Source organism: Lissotriton vulgaris, chromosome 7 (genome assembly GCF_964263255.1).
Source record: "Lissotriton vulgaris chromosome 7, aLisVul1.2, whole genome shotgun sequence".
Lineage (NCBI taxonomy): Eukaryota > Metazoa > Chordata > Amphibia > Caudata > Salamandridae > Lissotriton > Lissotriton vulgaris.
The window spans coordinates 1,651,042,350-1,651,054,821 of NC_141695.1; the positions used below are offsets into that span (position 1 = coordinate 1,651,042,350).

Sequence of the window (12,472 nt, forward strand, 5' to 3'; positions counted from 1 at the left end):
ATCTACTCTGCGACCCTCAAGGCGTTGCCACCCCCGTAGCGCTTTCTGTACCACAAAGGACGCTGTTGGGTCCTGGATCCCATGAGCCCTTGCCATAAAGGAAATGGCGGCCAGATGCCTCTGGGCCGTAGCTACTGATTTGCCTGCCCGATGTAAAGACAGCAAGAATTTTACAACAAGCTCTTCCTGGCCCCAACGCTCCCCCCTAGCAGAACCCAAAAAGGACCAATAGGAACGGAACGCCCCTTCATATGCCTTCCTTGTCCTGGGTGCTAAACTCTCTCCCACGAGGTTTTGTAGTTCGGGGCACCGAGAGACCAGAGAGCTTCGGGAAAGGGTGCCGCCACCGGGTCCGCTGTGGGCAGAAAACCCCAGAAGGCCTGCATACGGAAACGAGAAAGCGCATCAGCCGCTTGGTTCAGCACCCCTGGGACATGTCGCGCCCTAAAGATCACATTCAACTGCATACACAACAATACAATTTCTTTAAGCAGTCTCAGAAACCATTTGCAACGTGCTGCCTGACTATTGATACACTCTACCACGGTCATGTTATCAGACCAGAACACGACAGAGTGATCTCGGAACCCCTCAGGCCATGTTTTCAGGGCCACCAAAATAGGGAAGAGTTCGAGAAAAGCAATGTTACTCGTCAGCCCGCTCTCGTGCCACCATGACGGCCATTTTTGAGCCGACCATTGATTACCGAATATGGCGCCAAAACCTATACTCCCCGCCGAATCTGTCCACAGCCCCAGCTCCTCGGAGGACACCGCCGGCTTATTCCAGACAATTCGACCATTGAAATCCGCCAGGAATGCCAACCAAATGCGCATGTCCTGGCGAATCTCTGCCGAGAGCCTCGTGCGGTGATGTCCCTCTTTAAGGCCGACCATGGCTTGTGCAATCGAGCGGGAAAAGGGGCGGGCCATTGGGATTACTCTAAGGGCAAAATTCAATTGGCCCACCGTTTGTTGCAATTGATGCAGGTTCACCTTAGTCTCTCGAATACATGTTTCAAGGGATGCCCTGAATTTCAACACCTTCTCTTTGGGCAACCGAAAACAGCCTTCCTCCGAGTCGAGCTCGATCCCCAGAAACTCGAGTGAAGTCGAGGGACCCACAGTCTTACCTGGTGCCAATGGCACGCCAAAGTGATTCATTAAGACACAAAACTCTGATAAAGCCTGCCCACATTCTGGATCCCCGGCTGCCCCCAGGAACAGAAAGTCATCGAGATAATGCATCACATGCTGAAAACCCGTCTTTCTTGTGAATACCCATTGCAGAAAACAACTGAACTTCTCAAAATAAGCACAAGATATGGAGCAACCCATTGGCATACATTTATCCATGTAATAGCGACCCTGAAACGTGAAACCAAGGAGACGCTGATCGACTGGGTGTACCGGGAGCAACCGGAACGCTGACTCGATGTCTGATTTGGCCATCAGCGCTCCGGGCCCCAGGCGATTCAACATGGCGACGGCTTCATCGAAGGATGCGTACCGCACCGAACACACTTCCGGGTCTATCGCATCATTCACGGAAAGACCTCGTGGAGCTGACAAATTATGTATTAGCCTAAACTCACCCGGGTCCTTCTTGGGGACCACCCCTAAGGGGGAACAAACAAAGTTAGCGACCGGCGGTAGATCGAATGGACCGGCAACCCGCCCTCGAGTCACCTCTTTCCCAATCTTTACCTGTACCACCGCCGTATGCTGCAGGACCGACAGTTGGTTCTTACAACTTGTTTTACCCTGAAAGTCCCCCACTGGAATGCGGAAACTATACGAGAACCCGTCTCGCAACACCCCTGCGGAGACATGATCCGGGTATTCATTGAGCCAAGGAATCATTGCCATGGTATCAACCGGGGTAGGTAAAGGCGCCCCTCGGACTATTTCAGACCTGTTTGGCGCTTCCCCTACCTCCGTTATCACCCGTTTTGGCTCTGCACATGGTCTCGGGATGAGAGGACTGTCCACAACCCCCACACTCGTGTCTAAATTTGCATGACCCCTGAGGCCTTGTACATTTTCCCCTGTTAAAATTCCAACAAATCCCCTTTTTCCCTGTGTTGCCACTCGACTTCGAGTGGTGCTCGTTACCTGCACCCGTCCGAAAGGGTGTCCCAGAGGTTTGGCGGGAAGACTCACCCCCGCTACCCCCCGACAATGGTACCTTTAGCATGCCCGAATTCTCCATTTTTTGCCAAGAAATGGAGTCATAACAATCCCAAGTTAGAGCTGGGTCGTGCTCCGTGTCTGATAAATAGGCAATTCCGTCAACAACTCAGGCCTTCGTTCACCCATAATGGAGGTGAAAATGCCAAATGCTCTGCCCCAAGTACCTATGTTCTCATCGACTTTAAAGGCAGCCATTTTTGCGCGCCAAACACTCGGATGCATAAGCTCTTTTTGGGCCTTCACATGCTCGATCTCGTAATGGTCAGTAAGCAAAGAAAACATGTTCACATACTTATTAGCCCAAATCTTTTCCTTAATCTCAAGTGGAACATGCTGGGCCACTTTCTCCCTTCGCGAGGGTACAGACCCCTCCCCCGCAATCGGCAGTAGCCGCTTACCTGAACTAGGTGCTGTACTTGCTGCCGAACTTGCGCCTGCCGCGATCTCAGCCATCGGAGCCTGCGGGGGAACAAGAGATGGTGCCTTCGCAGCCTGTCTAGATTCCTGCAATTGCCTCATCACGCCCTCGCTATCCTTTCCCAACCACGCTGCCAGTTGTGCAGCCAACTCAGGAGGCATATCTTCTCCGTTCACGGGGGTGACTACCACGGGAATCGGATGCCCCTCCTTCGGAACCAGGATCGGCTCCTCTATCGGTGTATCGGGAACCGGGGTCTCCCCCCCCAGGTGCCCCCCTCTTGGACCTCTTGCCTCTCCCGCTAGGGACTACTCCCGGCAAAGCTGGTCCGACGATTCGCTTCTGGCCTCCCTCCCCGTTCTTCTCCGCCATCTGTTTCTTCAAATCGGCAACCTCCTTTATGAGCATGCGGAGCATCTGATCGGTACCGACCCGCTTTCCGACCTTCTTGTCCGGCATTCTCCTACGCAGATATCTGTAAAACAAGAACAAAATTACAACGCTCAAAATTGGCTCCTCGTTCCGTCTCGAGCTCACGTGCAGCGGGGAGGTGCAGCTTCAGAGCACAGGAACAAGAGGATGCCTCCTTGGCTTGCTGCTCCTTTTATCCGTCTTCGGGCGGGCGTAAACCCGCCTCCGCCTGCCCCCCGGGGGCGTGGTCGGCGGCGTCAGCGTCTAGGACAACCCACTCTAGGGCGGGAAAAGGCGCGCCCCGGCTACGCCGCTTCGGGCATACCAGCCGAGACTCGCCTCCCGCCCAAGATGGCCTCCCGGGGGGATCGGGGTACTCCACCATACGTTCGGGGGGACTGAGTGGTCGCCCCTTTCCAAAATCGGCCATTTGCGATCTAAAAAAGGCCTTTTGCTATGCAAGAACGTTTTTTGGATATGCAAATTAGATAATTGCAATATCTTGCAAATACCTAAATTGCAAATGCAAAAAGGGAAGCACAATTTGCGATTCCCTAATGCACATGCAAGAAGCCTTTCCTTTAGGAAACGCTAATTAACATCAATTTGAAGTTGATGTTAACCATGTGCCTACTTTGAAAAATGCACAAAACGGCATTTCTCAAATGCCATGTGAGGCATGTGTACGCCTTATATGTTCAATTTTTTTTGTTAGGGCTGCCTCAGGGGGGCCTTGGGCCCCCGGGCACCCTTGCCTCTGCATTACAATCGCAATTCTGGCAATACATGACCATTCCCACCTATTGCGAACGGAGTCGCAATAGCAAATAGCGATTCCCTAATTGTGATTCTTAAGGAATCGCAATTAGAGAATCGCTATTTGCACCCTGTTTTGATGAACTGCATTTTGCGATTACCAAATAGTGATTTCTTTAAAAAATCGCTATTTGGTAATCACAAAAATGAAGTTTGATGCATGTGCCCCATAATCATTTTCTTAAAATAATTATTTTAAATAAATCATTTTTTAATTATATATGTATATCTTTACATTTTCGTATATATATATATATTCACTGAAAAAACCATAGGTTATAGACCATATATAGTTAGGGATTAGCATTTACAAAACCTTATTTTACTCACACAAAACCATTGAAATTCGCATATATAGTTAGTTGCACTAACTATATATCGCGCACCCGCAATCCACTGCTGATGATGTCACATATTACATCATTCATGACATGGTCAGTGACATCACTGATGACATCTCAAATGACATCACTGATGACATCACCCAGTGACTGTATGTTTCTGTAAAGTTAAAATATGTCTTACATATTGAAGAATGAGTGGATGTATAAGTGTCTGGATGAAGGATTTAGTAGGTGCCTGACTGACTGTATGAGAGAGTGATTAAATGTGTCTCACTGAGTGCATGGGTTAGTGACTAAACTGTCTTAATTTGTGCATCATTATATCTGTTGTTATGTAAACTGCTGCATGTGTTGATCAGTAGCTATATGAGTAACTATATGGGTTATTGATTGTTTGGCCAATTATTTGTATGGGAGAGTGAGTGTGTGTGTGTGTGTGGGTGGCTGGGAGGTGTGTAACTCTGTGCATAGATGTGTGAGCAGTTGATTCACTAGATGTATGGGTTCAAAAGTGCATGTGGAATCAGCTGTATGAGCGGTTGACTGTGTGCATGAGTGTATTGGTGAGTGAATGGATATCTCAGTGCTACATGTCAAAGTAAGTACATATGTAAAACACAGTACATGTGAGAGTTGACATATATTAATAACTGTGCATAAGAGCCAGTGAATGTGTGAGTGGCTGTATGGATCATAGTAAACTTGTATCAGGGATTGTATAAGAGAGTAAATATGTGTTAGTATATGTTTGAATAAGTAAGGTGTGTATAACTGTATAGTTGAGGAAATGGAGGTGTGATTGATTTTTTGCATGACTGACTAGGTGTGTGAGTAACTCCATGGATGAGTGACAGTCTGTGAGTGTCTGTTTACACTGTTTGTATCTAAGGTTATATTAGAGTCTGAAGAGGTTCATTGTATTATCACATAAATGATATCATCAGTGATGTGATGAGTAATGTCAAATGAGATGTCATCAGTGATGTCATTTGAGATGTCATAAGTGATGTCATCAGTGATGTCATCAGTGATGTCATTTGAGATGTCATCAGTGATGTCATCAGTGATGTCACTGACCATGTCATGAATGATGTAATATGTGACATCATCAGCAGTGGATTGCGGGTGCGCGATATATAGTTAGTGCAACTAACTATATATGCGAATTTCAATGGTTTTGTGTGAGTAAAATAAGGTTTTGTAAATGCTAATCCCTAAGTATATATATAACCTATGGTTTTTTCAGTGAATTTTCAAGGTTTTGTAAATGCTAATTCCTATCTATATATGGTCTATAACCTATGGTTTTTTTCAGTGAATTTCAATGTTTTTTATATCAAATATCAAAAACTGTTAAATGTATTATTCTTTTAAATGAAAAATATATTTTATATGTTTGTAATATAATTTTTTTATGCATCTGCCAAACCCTAACCTCTTAATAGTGCACTGTGGTGGAATTGATTTTGGGACTATGACTGGGGTTGGTCTGGAAATGCTTTTAAAGGACACCTTTCATCAATTGATGACACTTTTTCCCCAAACTGCCTTGGTATATTCCAATATATGCCAATGACAGAAATGGAAGTGGTCCAACCAATTTTTTCCGCAATTTGAGAAAGCATGGAAACATGTGAATAAATCTGTTTCTGCTTACATGAGAGAATTTACAATGGGTTTAATATACAACAATAACTTGCGTTACAACATGAAAGACATCTACAGAGGAGATGGTGTGCACTTCTCCGATGAGGGGAATAGAATATTCCTCCTGAATTTAAAACTGTGCATTGGAACCTACTTGTAAGTACCTTAATTAGCCACAGAACCCAATAGCTCTTTTCATTGCTACCCTACCTCTGATCATTCAAAATGTTTATCTTTTTCTAACTTTTTAAAAAAAATTTCACCAAAGTACGCTCCCCGGTTCGCTTACCGGTGCGCGTACCGGGCGCTTCCCATACGATTTTTTTTTTTTGCCTATATGAGAGTCCTAAGCCCCCCTCAGAAAACCTAGAGGGTCACAAAGTGTCTACCGGGCCCCCTTCTACCCATTCCGAACATTGTTTGTCCTCCATCTTGTGTCTCAATTCTACCGATACACAAAATGAAGGACTCCCGTAACGCTGCCGGTTCGCGTACCGGGGCGCGCACCGGTGAGCGCTTGCTAAAAAAAGGTGGGAAAGTAATTTACAGAAAAACCACTAGAGACACTTTCATCAAATATAGAATAGGCCCTACTACATAGCAGTCCCTACCATTTACCCAAATTTGATGGAATTCCATTGAGAAAATGATGCTGTAGGCCCGACTAAATATCCTGAGGTAAATTACCTAACAAAAACACTTATGAAGTGTTAGAATTGACAACCAATTAAAATGCTTCTTTCATTATCTTCTATTATTTCATGACATTTGATTGGTTATGTACCTGAATATATATAAAGAAAGAGAGAGAAACACAGCCATTTTGACTACTACTTCCTGAAGTACATTTCAAGTGCATTTCAACTGACAACTTAAACTTCTTTTTGAAAGGTAAGATGTTATTTTAAAAACTGAAGTATGTTGTGCACTTTAAGTTAATTTGGAAAACATTTTCTGATAGTTATATACTATCCCTCTGTAATAGTTATAGAATAAGATAGACTTCTCTGTTATAGTTATGGATGGAGTTAGGCTTGTCTTGTATAATTATGAATTTACTTAGGCTTTACCACATACACTTTTTTATATTTTTACTTCCACTCTGATACCATACACTGTCCAAAGATAAAATCACTGTTAAAAAAACCAAAGTACCTGTCTGAACTTAAACCCAACAGTGCCCTATCTCTACTGATATATTTTTTTTAAATTCAAATTACAGCACAAAAATGGAAGGAGAGCAAAAAAATTCCATTGAAATTGATCAGGAAAGCAACAATTATGAAGTTATTGAACCCAATGACTCTGAATTCATGGATGAATCACGGGACTATGAACTACTTCAATCTGTACAATCAATAGATTTCCTGATTGAAAATGAGAACATTTCTGACAATCAAATATTAGAAGTTCTTTTAAATTTTGAAAAAGAATCTGAGAAATAAATTTATATTTAATAATTCAAAAATTGTTTGAGACATTATTCATTTTTATATGTATTTTTTAAACTAGTACCAAATTGATTATAATGTAAAGTCAGACTTTAAATATACTGTGCAACTTTTTTGTGTTACATAGTAAGTTTGCTCATAGTTACTTCCTTTCTCCCACTATTTTATCTCCAATGTGTATTTAACATCTCTTTTTCATCTCCTGCCTCCATATTCTTTCTGCTTTCCTCACAGACTATGCTATGAATTCCATATACCACAATAACTTCTGAAACAACATGCAAGATATCTACAAAGGAAATGGTGTATTTTTATTTTTTAGACTCTGCATTGGTACCTACATGTTGGTACTTAAATAAAGAAAAATTAAAAAAAAAGAACAATCATTAAACGTACATTATTTGAACATTCTTTCATTCTATTTTCCCTATATTACGCTCCCCGGACCACTTCCCGGTGCGCGTACCGAGCGCGCCCCCCGCAAAAAAACGTTAATAAACATTTTTTTTTTTTGCCCCGTGGGGCCCTTTTAAAGCCCCCTCATCAAACCTAGGGGGTCAGGGAGGATGTACTCTGCCCCCTTATGCTCATTTCCCCCTTTGTTTTTGCCACCTCTTGCGTCTCGATCCTACCGAGACACAAGATGGCGGCCGCTCCGGACAGTTTAGAATGTTCACAGTCACCGGGGAGCCAATCCGCTTCTCCTCTCGAAGTTCCGTTACGCGTCAGGTACGCAAACCGGGGCGCTAACCGGGATGCTGTCACAGATACATCTGTTTTTTAAAACGTTAATTTCTCAAAATCCACTGGAGCACATATATTGAGACATAGCAAAGGCACGTCGGGCAAACCATATCTACAATTTTGCCAAGTTTCGTGTAAATCCATTCAGCCGTTCGAGCTAAAAGTGATTCCAACCGCCCTATGGAAAAATGAATGGGAAAAACGCGTTTTGGGACCCCCCTTTTTTCTCGGCCCCCCCTTGACAAAACCCCCCCAAAGGCCAAAGTTATTCGACATAGAATTTTCAGAAAACCCATAGGAAAAAAATCCTAACTATATATACACCTACTGGCGACCGCCAGTAGGTAATATATATATATAAATAATAATAATAATAATAATAATAATAATAATAATAAAGAGGTTTATAGAGCGCCTGGTGACGCCATCTCGGCGTGTCCCCGCGCTATGGAGATAAGATAAGTTCAGTGTTTTGGTAGGCTCCACCACCCAACAGAGTTCTAGAGATTGTAGAGGTGAGTTTTTAGGAGTTTTCTGAAATTAGCCTCTGTTTCTTCTAGCCTGAGGCCAACCGGGAGCCGATTCTAGTTGTTGGCTGCTAACACTCTATATGATATATATAAACATACATACATATGCATATTAAACATACTCCCACACACATACATACATATATATATATCTCCACTAAACATTCCAAAAAGGAACTCTTTTGGAAATTTTCAGGGTGATCCATCAAGTGGGGGCCAAGAAAAATTTAGGCTCCCACAAAGCAAAATCCCCATGTATTTTCCATAGAGTTCTTCAAGAAGCGCTACTGCAAACGATCAGAATTACACCATATTTGTCAGGAAGCTAGGTCTTGGTCCGCAGAATGTGCTTATTGTGATTTGATGTAAATCCGTTCAGTAATTTTTGAAAACGGTTTGAAAATACTTGCATATCTGGACAGTGGGGTCTGCGAGAGACTTGCGCCAACTTAAAAATAGAGCATTCTGATTGGCCCAGGGAGTGTTTTTTTCCCCTTTGGCCAATTCGCTCCCGGAGAGCAAGTGCTCTGATTGGCTGCCAGCAACATGAGCAAAATGTTGCTGGCAGTCAGGGTCAGAGCTGATTTGCATATCGCCATTGTCTAACCCAGGGTGGTGTGGAGTGCAAAAAAACGATGGATTTGGGCCCAGATCTTCGGACTGGGGTGAGTGTGTGACATTGATCCACATTCGGTCCATCACCTGTTTTGTTTGCTGGCAGTCATTACAGCTTTTTGCACGAAGGAGTTAGGTCCTTAGTCGGGACTGAGAGCGGGCTGGACCGTTATAATTATCATAACAAAAAACAAATGCCCACACTCTCTTTGTTTGTAATACAATTATTATATAGACCAAATAGAAAGATTAATTAAATCTGGTCAGGTACTTTTATTAATACCTTTCACTTATGTTTTTTGTAGCAAAACTTTTTTTGAAGTTTACTTTTTGGCAAAAAAAGTGGGAATACATATACAACCACATAAATCACTTATTTACACATATAAAACTATTACATATTGGACAAGGCAAACATTACGAAAATTACAAATAAAGCAAAAGACATCCAACATCCAAGTAACAATAGACATTGAAATTTCAGTTTTTCAATATTTCGAAATCAATTCTTATTCATAAATCATACAAAGCAACGTCAAGTGACAAGAGCAATGAAGCATGTCTATTTTTCTATAACACTTGATGTAATGTTTTCGCTCTTGTAGTTGTGCCGACGCGTTTCAGGTTCGGGTAACCAGTCCCCAAACCCTCATCAGGGCTTTGTTATTTGTCTGTATGTTTCTGATCAGGCGGGGGATATTTTGATGTGTCTTACTGGGGACGCACTATTTTAGTGGGCCTCTGGCAATGCACCTTTGTTTCTCCGTGTGCACCAACCGGCGCCGCTGGAGGGGGAGGATGAAGGCGTGGCCGCTATTTTAATAAGCCTCTTGTGTGGCCTGTTTTGGATGGGGAGTAACTGTTCCCGCACCTTGGCGTATAACAATGGGTCGAACAGGGACCTGTTCTACGAATGAACAGGGGGCTCCTCTCCCCATTTCGAGCTTCTCTCAGGACCAGGTCTCCAAAGGACTTTTATCGCGCACTCTTAATGTGTGTACTGGCACCAACCAGTCTCAGGCTCCCTCTCAAACTGAAACTAGGCGAGTGAGAGGGAGCCTTTTTGAAAAAAGGGGAAGGGGTCATGTGTCCCCCCTCCCTGAGCCATTAATGGTCCCGGGGAGTCATCCCTGGGGCCGGCTCACTTGCTGCATCTCGAGAAGTCCACCCTGGGGACACAGCGGTTACCCTGCCCGCACTGGCGTGGCCAGGGAAACTTGTGTTTGCTCCCATCTGGCGGGAGCATTTCTCAATCTCCTGTCAAACGGGAGAAAACACAAAGACTGCTCGCAGTGGGAGGGAGCTCAATATGCCGGCGCCAGCAGAGAGCAGACTTATGTTCTGTTTTAGTGCCCGTAACAGATTGCTCCCGCCTGGAGGGAGCAGCATAAACAGTGAGAGCAAAGCAAAGCCAGCTTCAACAGCAGGCTGAGGCCGCGGTAGCCCTGGTGCTCGCTCCATGGCCCCCAACGTGTGCATGGCGGGAGCCCCAGGCGTGCACCAACCAATATCAAAGGCATGCCATGGGGGATAGGATCTACAGTGCCTAATAAGGCTCAGGTGGGTGGGCCAAGCAGCCCCCTCCATCTTAAAAAAAGCACAGCCCCAGGGGATGGGGTCCCCTGGGCCTATATAAGCGCGGAGTGGGGAGACTCACAGCACCCTCCCCTTTTATTTACATTTCAGCCCCAGGAGATAGGGTACCCACAGCCTAATTATGCTCAGGGAGGGGAACCACACAACCCTCTCTCTTTAATAATTAGTCGCCCATGGGAATGGGGACCCTGCAGTTTAATAAGGCTTGGGAGAGGCCCGCAACCCCTAATCCCTTTCATTACATTTAGTTCCCGGGAATGGGGTCCCCGGGGCCTAATAAGGTTGGGGAGTGGGACCATGCAGGACCCTCCCCTTTTAAATAAGGCAACGCGCAGGGAGGAGGGATCCCTGAGACCTATAAGGGTGCAGGGAGTGGAGACATGCGGCCACCCTCCCCTTTTATATTCCCCCCCCACCCCCGGGGATTGGACTCTAGGTGCCAATTAGGCTCATCATCCCCCTTCACTTTTTTGGATCAAATTTGGCCCAAAGAGATGGGGGTTTTGCCACAGAGCCTGGTGGCAGGCCAAGCCTTATGACCAGCTCCCCGCACACGGCCAAAGGCTGTGCGCAGCGTGGGCCTGCCTGCGGGCAGTTGGAAGCATGGCCTGGATGCAACACAGGTCCTGTGACTAAGCCCATGACACAGACGAGCAAAGGCTTGTGCGCTATAGGGTTGGCTGCCTGAGGCCAACCCCAAACAGTGTGTGACGAAAGGCCGTGTGCAGCATGAGGAAGGCTGTCTGCAGGGGGAATGTCTGCTTCCGGGTCGGTATGCCATAGGGCTTGGCCTGACCCCCAATATATAATGGTGCCATAACAACTTTACACCTACCTGTCCTACCCAATTATCAGTGAGTCCCAACAACATCTATTAACTAATACTGGAGTGTTTTAAGGCCCTGATTACAAGGGGTAAGGCAGGGAACTCCACGCAAAATTATAAAGGCACTAGTATTCCTGCACCCAGATTTCCTGGGTGTGAGAACATCCCAAACTTTGCCCAACCCTCTGCCGAGGCACAGCCTTCCCTTCCCTCACTCATCATCCCCACCTTATACAGATTTTTTGTGGTACTCTGCACTGTAAAGCCTGATCTCCACAGTTATCCCCCATTACATGGTATTTAATAGGATGACTTATGTACAGAGACAACGGATAATGGATATTTCGGCTGTCAGGAATTTCCACACCTAATTCTTTCTGAATTACAATTGGGGTTTAGGTGTTGTCTCAGTGTTTCAAAACAAACCCCAAGTTTTTGTCCAGTGTTGGTATTTTTTACTTGTATTTAACCATTACACTGGATTGAACATATTATGCTGGTGTGGTACAATGTATTCTTACTATCACTGCATTAACACTAGTAATTCTTCCTAACATAACAGTATTTTTAAAGCAAAGGATCAATACAACTGACCTTGTTGAAATTGATTCTGACCATTTACTTTTTCTTTATACCTTTCTGTTGAAACAATATGATCTTCCAGTGTTATGTTTTAGAATTATAGCTATAGATTAATAATCCTATTTATAAAGTTATTTGCGCATCTATGTTAAACTTAAGTGGAAATTTGGTAAGGTTCAAGAATGTAAAGTTACATTAGGAATTCACAAAAAGTGAATTTATTATCTTAAGTTTATTTATTCATATACATAAATTACATTTGAGTGGTGTAATTTTACATTCAGGTAACTTGCCTCCCAC

The 12,472-nt window shown here is 44.4% G+C and overlaps 1 protein-coding gene across 1 annotated transcript in view; it reads right to left on the reverse strand.

Annotated features, from left to right (window-relative positions):
* LOC147706209 (piezo-type mechanosensitive ion channel component 2-like) overlaps positions 1-12,472 on the reverse strand; it is a 612,835-nt gene that overhangs the window by 287,373 nt on the left and 312,990 nt on the right. The window lies entirely within an intron of this gene.